A 15253-nucleotide genomic window follows, 5' to 3' on the forward strand; every position below is an offset into this window, starting at 1 on the left:
CTGAACTCTAACCCTAACCCTTACCATATGGGCCCACTCATTCTAATGAATCTCTTAGGCTATAATGGAGAATGGAAAAACATCCAAAATTTTTCCCCATCAAGAGTGTACCATTCAGTGTGATATTAAAAATACATCTTACCCAACCCTAAATCCAACCACAATATTCACCCAAACATAAGTGTATCCTGAACTCTAACCCTAACCCTAACCCTTACCATATGGGCCCATTCATTCTAATGAATCTCATAGGCTATAATGGAGAAAGGAAAAACATCCTAATTTTTTCTCCATCTATAGTGTACCATTCAGTGTGATATTAAAAATACATCTTATCCAAACCTTAACCCAACCCCAATATTCACCCAAACATAAGTGTGTCCTGAACTCTAAACCTAACCCTAACCCTTACCATATGGGCCCATTCATTCTAATGAATCTCATAGGCTATAATGGAGAATGGAAAAACATCCAAAATTTTTCCCCATCAAGAGTGTACCATTCAGTGTGATGTTAAAAATACATCTTACCCAACCCTAAACCCAACCCCAATATTCACCCAAACATAAGTGTGTCCTGAACTCTAACCCTAACCCTAACCCTTACCATATGGGCCCACTCATTCTAATGAATCTCATAGGCTATAATGGAGAATGGAAAAACATCCAAAATTTTTCCCCATCAAGAGTGTACCATTCAGTGTGATGTGAAAAATAAATCTTTACCAACCCTAAACCCAACCCCAATATTCACCCAAACATAAGTGTGTCCTGAACTCTAACCCTAACCCTTACCATATGGGCCCACTCATTCTAATGAATCTCATAGGCTATAATGGAGAATGGAAAAACATCCAAAATTTTTCCCCATCAAGAGTGTACCATTCAGTGTGATGTGAAAAATAAATCTTTACCAACCCTAAACCCAACCCCAATATTCACCCAAACATAAGTGTGTCCTGAACTCTAACCCTAACCCTAACCCTTACCATATGGGCCCATTCATTCTAATGAATCTCATAGGCTATAATGGAGAATGGAAAAACATCCAAAATTTTTCTCCATCAATAGTGTACCATTCAGTGTGATATTAAAAATACATCTTACCCAACCCTAAACCCAACCCCAATATTCAGCCAAACATAATTGTGTCCTGAACTCTAACCCTAACCCTTACCATATGGGCCCATTCATTCTAATGAATCTCATAGGCTATAATGGAGAATGGAAAAACATCCAAAATTTTTCTCCATCTATAGTGTACCATTCAGTGTGATATTAAAAATACATCTTATCCAACCCTAAACCCAACCTCAATATTCACCCAAACATAAGTGTGTCCTGAACTCTAACCCTAACCCTTACCATATGGGCCCACTCATTCTAATGAATCTCTTAGGCTATAATGGAGAATGGAAAAACATCCAAAATTTTTCCCCATCAAGAGTGTACCATTCAGTGTGATATTAAAAATACATCTTACCCAACCCTAAATCCAACCCCAATATTCACCCAAACATAAGTGTATCCTGAACTCTAACCCTAGCCCTAACCCTTACCATATGGGCCCATTCATTCTAATGAATCTCATAGGCTATAATGGAGAAAGGAAAAACATCCTAATTTTTTCTCCATCTATAGTGTACCATTCAGTGTGATATTAAAAATACATCTTATCCAAACCTTAACCCAACCCCAATATTCACCCAAACATAAGTGTGTCCTGAACTCTAAACCTAACCCTAACCCTTACCATATGGGCCCATTCATTCTAATGAATCTCATAGGCTATAATGGAGAATGGAAAAACATCCAAAATTTTTCCCCATCAAGAGTGTACCATTCAGTGTGATGTTAAAAATACATCTTACCCAACCCTAAACCCAACCCCAATATTCACCCAAACATAAGTGTGTCCTGAACTCTAACCCTAACCCTAACCCTTACCATATGGGCCCACTCATTCTAATGAATCTCATAGGCTATAATGGAGAATGGAAAAACATCCAAAATTTTTCCCCATCAAGAGTGTACCATTCAGTGTGATGTGAAAAATAAATCTTTACCAACCCTAAACCCAACCCCAATATTCACCCAAACATAAGTGTGTCCTGAACTCTAACCCTAACCCTAACCCTTACCATATGGGCCCATTCATTCTAATGAATCTCATAGGCTATAATGGAGAATGGAAAAACATCCAAAATTTTTCTCCATCAATAGTGTACCATTCAGTGTGATATTAAAAATACATCTTACCCAACCCTAAACCCAACCCCAATATTCAGCCAAACATAATTGTGTCCTGAACTCTAACCCTAACCCTTACCATATGGGCCCATTCATTCTAATGAATCTCATAGGCTATAATGGAGAATGGAAAAACATCCAAAATTTTTCTCCATCTATAGTGTACCATTCAGTGTGATATTAAAAATACATCTTATCCAACCCTAAACCCAACCCCAATATTCACCCAAACATAAGTGTGTCCTGAACTCTAACCCTAACCCTAACCCTTACCATATGGGCCCACTCATTCTAATGAATCTCTTAGGCTATAATGGAGAATGGAAAAACATCCAAAATTTTTCCCCATCAAGAGTGTACCATTCAGTGTGATATTAAAAATACATCTTACCCAACCCTAAATCCAACCCCAATATTCACCCAAACATAAGTGTATCCTGAACTCTAACCCTAACCCTAACCCTTACCATATGGGCCCATTCATTCTAATGAATCTCATAGGCTATAATGGAGAATGGAAAAACATCCTAATTTTTTCTCCATCTATAGTGTACCATTCAGTGTGATATTAAAAATACATCTTATCCAAACCTTAACCCAACCCCAATATTCACCCAAACATAAGTGTGTCCTGAACTCTAAACCTAACCCTAACCCTTACCATATGGGCCCATTCATTCTAATGAATCTCATAGGCTATAATGGAGAATGGAAAAACATCCAAAATTTTTCCCCATCAAGAGTGTACCATTCAGTGTGATGTTAAAAATACATCTTACCCAACCCTAAACCCAACCCCAATATTCACCCAAACATAAGTGTGTCCTGAACTCTAACCCTAACCCTAACCCTTACCATATGGGCCCACTCATTCTAATGAATCTCATAGGCTATAATGGAGAATGGAAAAACATCCAAAATTTTTCCCCATCAAGAGTGTACCATTCAGTGTGATGTGAAAAATAAATCTTTACCAACCCTAAACCCAACCCCAATATTCACCCAAACATAAGTGTGTCCTGAACTCTAACCCTAACCCTAACCCTTACCATATGGGCCCATTCATTCTAATGAATCTCATAGGCTATAATGGAGAATGGAAAAACATCCAAAATTTTTCTCCATCAATAGTGTACCATTCAGTGTGATATTAAAAATACATCTTACCCAACCCTAAACCCAACCCCAATATTCAGCCAAACATAATTGTGTCCTGAACTCTAACCCTAACCCTTACCATATGGGCCCATTCATTCTAATGAATCTCATAGGCTATAATGGAGAATGGAAAAACATCCAAAATTTTTCTCCATCTATAGTGTACCATTCAGTGTGATATTAAAAATACATCTTATCCAACCCTAAACCCAACCCCAATATTCACCCAAACATAAGTGTGTCCTGAACTCTAACCCTAACCCTAACCCTTACCATATGGGCCCACTCATTCTAATGAATCTCTTAGGCTATAATGGAGAATGGAAAAACATCCAAAATTTTTCCCCATCAAGAGTGTACCATTCAGTGTGATATTAAAAATACATCTTACCCAACCCTAAATCCAACCCCAATATTCACCCAAACATAAGTGTATCCTGAACTCTAACCCTAACCCTAACCCTTACCATATGGGCCCATTCATTCTAATGAATCTCATAGGCTATAATGGAGAATGGAAAAACATCCTAATTTTTTCTCCATCTATAGTGTACCATTCAGTGTGATATTAAAAATACATCTTATCCAAACCTTAACCCAACCCCAATATTCACCCAAACATAAGTGTGTCCTGAACTCTAAACCTAACCCTAACCCTTACCATATGGGCCCATTCATTCTAATGAATCTCATAGGCTATAATGGAGAATGGAAAAACATCCAAAATTTTTCCCCATCAAGAGTGTACCATTCAGTGTGATGTTAAAAATACATCTTACCCAACCCTAAACCCAACCCCAATATTCACCCAAACATAAGTGTGTCCTGAACTCTAACCCTAACCCTAACCCTTACCATATGGGCCCATTCATTCTAATGAATCTCATAGGCTATAATGGAGAATGGAAAAACATCCAAATTTTTTCCCCATCAAGAGTGTACCATTCAGTGTGATGTTAAAAATAAATCTTTACCAACCCTAAACCCAACCCCAATATTCACCCAAACATAAGTGTGTCCTGAACTCTAACCCTAACCCTTACCATATGGGCCCACTCATTCTAATGAATCTCATAGGCTATAATGGAGAATGGAAAAACATCCAAAATTTTTCCCCATCAAGAGTGTACCATTCAGTGTGATGTGAAAAATAAATCTTTACCAACCCTAAACCCAACCCCAATATTCACCCAAACATAAGTGTGTCCTGAACTCTAACCCTAACCCTAACCCTTACATATGGGCCCATTCATTCTAATGAATCTCATAGGCTATAATGGAGAATGGAAAAACATCCAAAATTTTTCCCCATCAATAGTGTACCATTCAGTGTGATATTAAAAATACATCTTACCCAACCCTAAACCCAACCCCAATATTCACCCAAACATAAGTGTGTCCTGAATAGGGATGTGCAAAAAAAAAAAATTCGGAATTACACGGATTCGGAAGTACACGGGGAAAAAAAATTCGGATTCCCCATGCACTAATGAATACCGTATTCGGAATAGCCGCATATACGGTAGATGCACGGCTATTACCGAATATACGGCCCTATTATACCCTATGGGCCATTGAAATCAATGGCAAATAGGGTATATTTGAAGCCGCATGGAGGGGAGGGGGTTTGAGATAGAGCCCCCAAATTTGCAGGGGACCTGCAGGGGACTCTCCCCTCCAAGCCCCCCAAGTCCCAAAAAGATTGGGCCAGGGGATCCCATTCCAGGGGCACCCAAAGAGGGTGCCCCTATTCCATCATTATACCCTATGGGCCCTTGAAATCAATGGCAACATAGGGCATAATTAGAGGCTACTGGGGGGCAGGGGGTTTGAGGGAGAGCCCCCAAATTTGCAGGGGACCTGCAGGGGACTCTCCCCTCCAACCCCCCCAAGTCCCAAAATGATTGGGCCAGGGGGTCCCTGTCTTTGGGCTCCCCAAAAGGCCCATTGCTAACAATGATGGGGAAAGCCCAATTAGCCACTTCCTCACTGAAATTGTCGTGGGAAAAGTGGCTCTGGGGAACAGGGGGTTTTGAGGAGAGCCCACCAAACTGCTGTGCAGCTTCAGGGCACTGTCCCACACAAAACCCACAAGGCCAAAAAAAAATTGGACCAGGGGGTCCAATTCCTGGGGCACCCAAAGCCAAACCTAACCACATCAGAGAATCTCTATAGGACCCACATGCACTACATCCCTCTATCTACTCTAACCCTGCAGGGCAGGCCTGGAAGCAATATAAAACCCAGTTGTAAGTTGTAACATCACTGCCACACAAAACACAATCTGCTCAAGGTCTGCTCTGCAGACCTGGCTGCAGCAAACCCAGATGCCAGCTCTCCAGCCCTGCCCCAAACAACACGGGGAGACCTGGCCAACCACAACAAACCTACTGGTTCTGGGTCTCTCACCCAGGTGCCAGCTTCCCTGCCACAGAACACACAATCTACAGATGCCAGCTCTCCAGCCCTGCCCCAAACAACACGGGGAGAGCTGGTCAACCACAACAAACCTGCTGCTTCTGGGTCTCTCACCCAGGTGCCAGCTTCCCTGCCACAGAACACACAATCTACAGATGCCAGCTCTCCAGCCCTGCCCCAAACAACACGGGGAGAGCTGGTCAACCACAACAAACCTGCTGCTTCTGGGTCTCTCACCCAGGTGCCAGCTTCCCTGCCACAGAACACACACAACCTACTCTATAAAAACAAGAAAGTGACCCAGCCCACACACACCCTCACCAACCCCCACACCAACCAGAGGCAATTTAAAAAACCAAAACAAAACCAGCAGAATCACAAAAGGCCAAGTGTTAAAAAAGTGGCCTTTTCACCAACAAGAAAATTAGGCCAAACAGCACCCCCCCCCCCCCAATAACCTGAAGATAAAAGTAACACAGCAGCAAAACAACACAGCAGCAACAAATCAAACAATGAAACAGTAAAAAACTCAACTTTTAATAATACAGGAACTCCCCCCCCCCAAAAAAAAAAACCCTTCACCCTAACCGCAAGAAATCCAAGCCACCCAAATCAGGAGAAGTAAAAGGGCACTGCACTTTAAAAAGTCCTCTCACTAAATTAAGATATGGGCAAATCAGCAAAAAAACCCCACCCCGGGCCCACACCCCCAGCAGAACCTAACCCCCAACCCCAAATAGGCTACTCACCCACCCAAATCTGAACAAGTAAAGGGACTCTAGTCCTTTTACCAACAAAAACTAAAACAAGAACCCCAAAACTCTTACCTTGTCTTCTCTGAGTCCAGGGAGGTCTCTGGTAAGGCAGTGAGACAGCAGCAGGCAGGAGCTAAAGCCAAAGGCAGCAGCACACAGCACAATCTCTCTCACACCAACTCACACCACATACACCAACACAGCAATGCAGGAAGACTCCTTAAAAAGGTTCTCTGGCCCTACAGAGAGCAATTTCAAAAAATAGCACTGCTCTCTCTGATTGGCCAGAGAACATTGCTTACTTGGATACCCAAGTAAGCAAAAGATCAAAATAACAATGTAGCTGATGGCTGGGCCATCAGCTACACAGTACACAACAACAGCCCTGCAAAGCATGCATTTACAATGCATTTTGCAAATGCATGCTTTGGATTGGCTGCTGGGGCTCCTCTTCCCCCTCCCCCCCTCCCTGTTCGCCACTAAAGGCGCCAAAGAAAGCAGCTCCTTTGAAGCTCCAGAAGCTAATTGCCGCCTTTTGAATTGACAGCAGCGTGTGCTGCTTACGAATAGCTATTCGTAAATACACAGCGAGTCTATTCGGCTGCTGTATAATGGGCTCTTATGGAAGTCGGCTGCAGGCTATTCTGTATGCGGCCGAATCAACACTGATTCGGCTGTAAATACAGCTTGGCCGAACCGAATGCACATCCCTAGTCCTGAACTCTAACCCTAACCCTTACCATATGGGCCCATTCATTCTAAAGAATCTCATAGGCTATAATGGAGAATGGAAAAACATCCAAAATTTTTCTCCAACAATAGTGTACCATTCAGTGTGATATTAAAAATACATCTTACCCAACCCTAAACCAGACTCCAAATTTTAAACCGAAAATATGTGTGTCCTGAAATCTAACCATAACCCTAAACCTGACCATATGGGCCCATATATTCTAATGAATCTCTTAGGCTATAATGGAGAATGGAAAAACATCCAAAAATTTTCGCCATCAATAGTGTACCATTTAGTGTGATATTAAAAATACATCTTACCCAACCCTAAACCCAACCCCAATATTCACCCAAACATAAGTGTGTCCTGAACTCTAACCCTAACCCTAACCCTTACCATATGGGCCCATTCATTCTAATGAATCTCATAGGCTATAATGGAGAATGGAAAAACATCCAAAATTTTTCCCCATCAAGAGTGTACCATTCAGTGTGATGTTAAAAATAAATCTTTACCAACCCTAAATCCAACCCCAATATTCACCCAAACATAAGTGTGTCCTGAACTCTAACCCTAACCCTAACCCTTACCATATGGGCCCATTCATTCTAATGAATCTCATAGGCTATAATGGAGAATGGAAAAACATCCAAAATTTTTCCCCATCAAGAGTGTACCATTCAGTGTGATATTAAAAATACATCTTACCCAACCCTAAATCCAACCCCAATATTCACCCAAACATAAGTGTGTCCTGAACTCTAACCCTAACCCTTACCATATGGGCCCACTCATTCTAATGAATCTCATAGGCTACAATGGAGAATGGAAAAACATCCAAAATTTTTCCCCATCAAGAGTGTACCATTCAGTGTGATGTGAAAAATAAATCTTTACCAACCCTAAACCCAACCCCAATATTCACCCAAACATAAGTGTGTCCTGAACTCTAACCCTAACCCTAACCCTTACCATATGGGCCCATTCATTCTAATGAATCTCATAGGCTATAATGGAGAATGGAAAAACATCCAAAATTTTTCCCCATCAAGAGTGTACCATTCAGTGTGATATTAAAAATACATCTTACCCAACCCTAAATCCAACCCCAATATTCACCCAAACATAAGTGTATCCTGAACTCTAACCCTAACCCTAACCCTTACCATATGGGCCCATTCATTCTAAAGAATCTCATAGGCTATAATGGAGAATGGAAAAACATCCAAATTTTTTCTCCATCTATAGTGTACCATTCAGTGTGATATTAAAAATACATCTTATCCAAACCTTAACCCAACCCCAATATTCACCCAAACATAAGTGTGTCCTGAACTCTAACCCTAACCCTAACCATATGGGCCCATTCATTCTAATGAATCTCATAGGCTATAATGGAGAATGGAAAAACATCCAAAATTTTTCCCCATCAAGAGTGTACCATTCAGTGTGATGTTAAAAATAAATCTTTACCAACCCTAAATCCAACCCCAATATTCACCCAAACATAAGTGTGTCCTGAACTCTAACCCTAACCCTAACCCTTACCATATGGGCCCATTCATTCTAATGAATCTCATAGGCTATAATGGAGAATGGAAAAACATCCAAAATTTTTCCCCATCAAGAGTGTACCATTCAGTGTGATATTAAAACTACATCTTACCCAACCCTAAATCCAACCCCAATATTCACCCAAACATAAGTGTATCCTGAACTCTAACCCTAACCCTTACCATATGGGCCCATTCATTCTAATGAATCTCATAGGCTATAATGGAGAATGGAAAAACATCCAAAATTTTTCCCCATCAAGAGTGTACCATTCAGTGTGATATTAAAAATACATCTTACCCAACCCTAAATCCAACCCCAATATTCACCCAAACATAAGTGTGTCCTGAACTCTAACCCTAACCCTTACCATATGGGCCCACTCATTCTAATGAATCTCATAGGCTATAATGGAGAATGGAAAAACATCCAAAATTTTTCCCCATCAAGAGTGTACCATTCAGTGTGATGTGAAAAATAAATCTTTACCAACCCTAAACCCAACCCCAATATTCACCCAAACATAAGTGTGTCCTGAACTCTAACCCTAACCCTAACCCTTACCATATGGGCCCATTCATTCTAATGAATCTCATAGGCTATAATGGAGAATGGAAAAACATCCAAAATTTTTCCCCATCAAGAGTGTACCATTCAGTGTGATATTAAAAATACATCTTACCCAACCCTAAATCCAACCCCAATATTCACCCAAACATAAGTGTATCCTGAACTCTAACCCTAACCCTAACCCTTACCATATGGGCCCATTCATTCTAAAGAATCTCATAGGCTATAATGGAGAATGGAAAAACATCCAAATTTTTTCTCCATCTATAGTGTACCATTCAGTGTGATATTAAAAATACATCTTATCCAAACCTTAACCCAACCCCAATATTCACCCAAACATAAGTGTGTCCTGAACTCTAACCCTAACCCTAACCATATGGGCCCATTCATTCTAATGAATCTCATAGGCTATAATGGAGAATGGAAAAACATCCAAAATTTTTCCCCATCAAGAGTGTACCATTCAGTGTGATGTTAAAAATAAATCTTTACCAACCCTAAATCCAACCCCAATATTCACCCAAACATAAGTGTGTCCTGAACTCTAACCCTAACCCTAACCCTTACCATATGGGCCCATTCATTCTAATGAATCTCATAGGCTATAATGGAGAATGGAAAAACATCCAAAATTTTTCCCCATCAAGAGTGTACCATTCAGTGTGATATTAAAACTACATCTTACCCAACCCTAAATCCAACCCCAATATTCACCCAAACATAAGTGTATCCTGAACTCTAACCCTAACCCTTACCATATGGGCCCATTCATTCTAATGAATCTCATAGGCTATAATGGAGAATGGAAAAACATCCAAAATTTTTCCCCATCAAGAGTGTACCATTCAGTGTGATGTTAAAAATAAATCTTTACCAATCCTAAACCCAACCCCAATATTCACCCAAACATAAGTGTGTCCTGAACTCTAACCCTAACCCTTACCATATGGGCCCACTCATTCTAATGAATCTCATAGGCTATAATGGAGAATGGAAAAACATCCAAAATTTTTCCCCATCAAGAGTGTACCATTCAGTGTGATGTGAAAAATAAATCTTTACCAACCCTAAACCCAACCCCAATATTCACCCAAACATAAGTGTGTCCTGAACTCTAACCCTAACCCTAACCCTTACCATATGGGCCCATTCATTCTAATGAATCTCATAGGCTATAATGGAGAATGGAAAAACATCCAAAATTTTTCCCCATCAAGAGTGTACCATTCAGTGTGGTATTAAAAATACATCTTACCCAACCCTAAATCCAACCCCAATATTCACCCAAACATAAGTGTATCCTGAACTCTAACCCTAACCCTAACCCTTACCATATGGGCCCATTCATTCTAAAGAATCTCATAGGCTATAATGGAGAATGGAAAAACATCCAAATTTTTTCTCCATCTATAGTGTACCATTCAGTGTGATATTAAAAATACATCTTATCCAAACCTTAACCCAACCCCAATATTCACCCAAACATAAGTGTGTCCTGAACTCTAACCCTAACCCTAACCATATGGGCCCATTCATTCTAATGAATCTCATAGGCTATAATGGAGAATGGAAAAACATCCAAAATTTTTCCCCATCAAGAGTGTACCATTCAGTGTGATGTTAAAAATAAATCTTTACCAACCCTAAACCCAACCCCAATATTCACCCAAACATATGTGTGTCCTGAACTCTAACCCTAACCCTAACCCTTACCATATGGGCCCATTCATTCTAATGAATCTCATAGGCTATAATGGAGAATGGAAAAACATCCAAAATTTTTCCCCATCAAGAGTGTACCATTCAGTGTGATATTAAAAATACATCTTACCCAACCCTAAACCCAACCCCAATATTCACCCAAACATAAGTGTGTCCTGAACTCTAACCCTAACCCTAACCCTTACCATATGGGCCCATTCATTCTAATGAATCTCATAGGCTATAATGGAGAATGGAAAAACATCCAAAATTTTTCCCCATCAACAGTGTACCATTCAGTGTGATGTTAAAAATAAATCTTTACCACCCTAAACCCAACCCCAATATTCACCCAAACATAAGTGTGTCCTGAACTCTAACCCTAACCCTTACCATATGGGCCCATTCATTCTAATGAATCTCATAGGCTATAATGGAGAATGGAAAAACATCCAAAATTTTTCCCCATCAATAGTGTACCATTCAGTGTGATATTAAAAATACATCTTACCCAACCCTAAACCCAACCCCAATATTCACCCAAACATAAGTGTGTCCTGAACTCTAACCCTAACCCTTACCATATGGGCCCATTCATTCTAATGAATCTCATAGGCTATAATGGAGAATGGAAAAACATCCAAAATTTTTCCCCATCAAGAGTGTACCATTCAGTGTGATATTAAAAATACATCTTACCCAACCCTAAACCCAACCCCAATATTCACCCAAACATAAGTGTGTCCTGAACTCTAACCCTAACCCTAACCCTTACCATATGGGCCCATTCATTCTAATGAATCTCATAGGCTATAATGGAGAATGGAAAAACATCCAAAATTTTTCCCCATCAACAGTGTACCATTCAGTGTGATGTTAAAAATAAATCTTTACCACCCTAAACTCAACCCCAATATTCACCCAAACATAAGTGTGTCCTGAACTCTAACCCTAACCCTTACCATATGGGCCCATTCATTCTAATGAATCTCATAGGCTATAATGGAGAATGGAAAAACATCCAAAATTTTTCCCCATCAAGAGTGTACCATTCAGTGTGATGTTAAAAAAAAATCTTTACCAATCCTAAACCCAACCCCAATATTCACCCAAACATATGTGTGTCATGAACTCTAACCCTAACCCTAACCCTTACCATATGGGCCCATTCATTCTAATGAATCTCATAGGCTATAATGGAGAATGGAAAAACATCCAAAATTTTTCCCCATCAAGAGTGTACCATTCAGTGTGATATTAAAAATACATCTTACCCAACCCTAAACCCAACCCCAATATTCACCCCAAAAAAAGTGTGTCCTGAACTCTAACCCTAACCCTAACCCTTACCATATGGGCCCATTCATTCTAATGAATCTCATAGGCTATAATGGAGAATGGAAAAACATCCAAAATTTTTCCCCATCAATAGTGTACCATTCAGTGTGATATTAAAAATACATCTTACCCAACCCTAAACCCAACCCCAATATTCACCCAAACATAAGTGTGTCCTGAACTCTAACCCTAACCCTTACCATATGGGCCCATTCATTCTAAAGAATCTCATAGGCTATAATGGAGAATGGAAAAACATCCAAAATTTTTCTCCAACAATAGTGTACCATTCAGTGTGATATTAAAAATACATCTTACCCAACCCTAAACCAGAATCCAAATTTTAAACCGAAAATATGTGTGTCCTGAAATCTAACCATAACCCTAAACCTGACCATATGGGCCCATATATTCTAATGAATCTCTTAGGCTATAATGGAGAATGGAAAAACATCCAAAAATTTTCGCCATCAATAGTGTACCATTTAGTGTGATATTAAAAATACATCTTACCCAACCCTAAACCCAACCCCAATATTCACCCAAACATAAGTGTGTCCTGAACTCTAACCCTAACCCTTACCATATGGGCCCATTCATTCTAATGAATCTCATAGGCTATAATGGAGAATGGAAAAACATCCAAAATTTTTCCCCATCAAGAGTGTACCATTCAGTGTGATGTTAAAAATAAATCTTTACCAACCCTAAATCCAACCCCAATATTCACCCAAACATAAGTGTGTCCTGAACTCTAACCCTAACCCTAACCCTTACCATATGGGCCCATTCATTCTAATGAATCTCATAGGCTATAATGGAGAATGGAAAAACATCCAAAATTTTTCCCCATCAAGAGTGTACCATTCAGTGTGATATTAAAAATACATCTTACCCAACCCTAAATCCAACCCCAATATTCACCCAAACATAAGTGTATCCTGAACTCTAACCCTAACCCTTACCATATGGGCCCATTCATTCTAATGAATCTCATAGGCTATAATGGAGAATGGAAAAACATCCAAAATTTTTCCCCATCAAGAGTGTACCATTCAGTGTGATGTTAAAAATAAATCTTTACCAATCCTAAACCCAACCCCAATATTCACCCAAACATATGTGTGTCCTGAACTCTAACCCTAACCCTAACCCTTACCATATGGGCCCATTCATTCTAATGAATCTCATAGGCTATAATGGAGAATGGAAAAACATCCAAAATTTTTCCCCATCAATAGTGTACCATTCAGTGTGATATTAAAAATACATCTTACCCAACCCTAAACCCAACCCCAATATTCACCCAAACATAAGTGTGTCCTGAACTCTAACCCTAACCCTTACCATATGGGCCCATTCATTCTAATGAATCTCATAGGCTATAATGGAGAATGGAAAAACATCCAAAATTTTTCCCCATCAAGAGTGTACCATTCAGTGTGATGTTAAAAATACATCTTACCCAACCCTAAACCCAACCCCAATATTCACCCAAACATAAGTGTGTCCTGAACTCTAACCCTAACCCTAACCCTTACCATATGGGCCCATTCATTCTAATGAATCTCATAGGCTATAATGGAGAATGGAAAAACATCCAAATTTTTTCCCCATCAAGAGTGTACCATTCAGTGTGATGTTAAAAATAAATCTTTACCAACCCTAAACCCAACCCCAATATTCACCCAAACATAAGTGTGTCCTGAACTCTAACCCTAACCCTAACCATATGGGCCCATTCATTCTAATGAATCTCATAGGCTATAATGGAGAATGGAAAAACATCCAAAATTTTTCCCCATCAAGAGTGTACCATTCAGTGTGATGTGAAAAATAAATCTTTACCAACCCTAAACCCAACCCCAATATTCACCCAAACATATGTGTGTCCTGAACTCTAACCCTAACCCTAACCCTTACCATATGGGCCCATTCATTCTAATGAATCTCATAGGCTATAATGGAGAATGGAAAAACATCCAAAATTTTTCCCCATCAAGAGTGTACCATTCACTGTGATATTAAAAATACATCTTACCCAACCCTAAACCCAACCCCAATATTCACCCAAACATAAGTGTGTCCTGAACTCTAACCCTAACCCTAACCCTTACCATATGGGCCCATTCATTCTAATGAATCTCATAGGCTATAATGGAGAATGGAAAAACATCCAAAATTTTTCCCCATCAACAGTGTACCATTCAGTGTGATGTTAAAAATAAATCTTTACCACCCTAAACCCAACCCCAATATTCACCCAAACATAAGTGTGTCCTGAACTCTAACCCTAACCCTTACCATATGGGCCCATTCATTCTAATGAATCTCATAGGCTATAATGGAGAATGGAAAAACATCCAAAATTTTTCCCCATCAAGAGTGTACCATTCAGTGTGATGTTAAAAATAAATCTTTACCAACCCTAAACCCAACCCCAATATTCACCCAAACATATGTGTGTCCTGAACTCTAACCCTAACCCTAACCCTTACCATATGGGCCCATTCATTCTAATGAATCTCATAGGCTATAATGGAGAATGGAAAAACATCCAAAATTTTTCCCCATCAAGAGTGTACCATTCAGTGTGATATTAAAAATACATCTTACCCAACCCTAAATCCAACCCCAATATTCACCCAAACATAAGTGTATCCTGAACTCTAACCCTAACCCTAACCCTAACCCTTACCATATGGGCCCATTCATTCTAATGAATCTCATAGGCTATAATGGAGAATGGAAAAACATCCAAATTTTTTCTCTAT

The sequence above is a fragment of the Heteronotia binoei genome, unplaced genomic scaffold, assembly GCF_032191835.1.
Source record: "Heteronotia binoei isolate CCM8104 ecotype False Entrance Well unplaced genomic scaffold, APGP_CSIRO_Hbin_v1 ptg000728l, whole genome shotgun sequence".
Taxonomy (NCBI): Eukaryota; Metazoa; Chordata; class Lepidosauria; order Squamata; family Gekkonidae; genus Heteronotia; species Heteronotia binoei.